Source organism: Pygoscelis adeliae, unplaced genomic scaffold (assembly GCF_000699105.1).
Source record: "Pygoscelis adeliae isolate BGI_AS28 unplaced genomic scaffold, ASM69910v1 Scaffold57, whole genome shotgun sequence".
Taxonomy (NCBI): Eukaryota; Metazoa; Chordata; class Aves; order Sphenisciformes; family Spheniscidae; genus Pygoscelis; species Pygoscelis adeliae.
The window spans coordinates 15,037,869-15,039,354 of NW_008825615.1; positions in this window are offsets into that span (position 1 = coordinate 15,037,869).

Consider the following 1,486-nt stretch of genomic DNA (forward strand, 5'->3'; position numbering starts at 1 on the left):
CGATCTTTCATCCCTCTAGCCCAGCACAACAGCCACATAAGGACAGAACCATAAAAACGTAGCTGCAGAGGTAGTGGCTGCTTGGGAAGGTTGTGAGGTTTTTTTCTTCATCATATGCCAGTGTCCCAAAAAGGAAACTGTTCAGTAGGAATTAAGTCTTTCTCACACAGAAGGGAGAAGAAAAGATCTCATGCCTGGATTTTCTCACTAGATGAGGAGAGCTAGAATGAAGACTGATGGCAGCTCATGTCAAATTCAGAGGTAGGTAGCCTAGATAAAACCCTGAAAAACCGATGAAGTATGGTAGGGGGAGCAAACAGGTCAATCAATCTACTGAACATTTTAGATGCACCTATACTGTAAAAAAGAACTATGGCAAACAGACAAGAAGAAACAAAAACGTGTATATGTAATCGGCATTATTGTTGCACCAAAGCTATCACTTTGTTGATCATTTCTATAACATGAATGCTGATGAAGAATAATGACACCTATTAGGGAATAGAAAAGAGAGAGAATTTTGTACATCAAGGGCATATGCACTTTCCCTGAGTTCAAACTATGATAATTAGACTCATTAGACCTCTGCACGATGACAGAGGGTAAAAACCCAATACTACTGCTGTCAGGTATCGTCTATTGCTGGCCTCTGAAATAGCAAGATCAAGTGGAAGCCTTGAGAAAAGAACAAAAAGAAAAAAGTGTTAGCACAATCATCTGACAGATAGGCTTTGATGTTAATGCCAGGCTTCTAACTCCCAATCCACTGAAGAAAGAGAACAAGACCATACAACAGGCAAGGTTGACATGACTCAACATCTTTATATCTGGGAAGTTAAGACAGCACCCGAAGAATAGTGGCTTCTTCAGTTCTGAACAACTTTCGAAAACTGGCAGTAAGGGAGACAGTAAGCATAACAGCACGCAGTGTTTCATTCCTAGAGAAAAAAAGAGACCAAGCAATAGGATAGGCCTAAAAGCTACTGAAATCAATGTAACTTCAATTCTCAAAGAAATATTAGAGGAAAAAAAAAACTGAAAAAGTCTCCTTATCATCTGGAAGATACCAAAATGATAGGCAATAGTCAGTATGGATTTGTCAAAAAGAAATCCTGTTGAACCAATTCAATTTCTATGACATGACAACAAACCTGGCAGTTAGGTGAAAGCAGATGTTTTGAATTGAATAGGACTTTTGACCCTGTCCAACAAGATATTCACTTGACTTCCTCCAAAACTACACTCATGATCAGCTTACCACAGAATGGATAGGCAATTGGAGAAAAATTTTTCAAGAGGTCAAAAGTTAAAGGATTAATTAAGTACTACAGGAGGATTTTGTGGGTTCCATAACCTTAAATATTTTCATTACAGACCTGAAAAAAGGACTATGTATTAAATGTGCAAGAAGTGGTGAGGGTTTGTAAGCTTACTGTAAGAGGAAGATGAGAATGAAACATCTTGACAAATGGCAGAAACTGTCGGG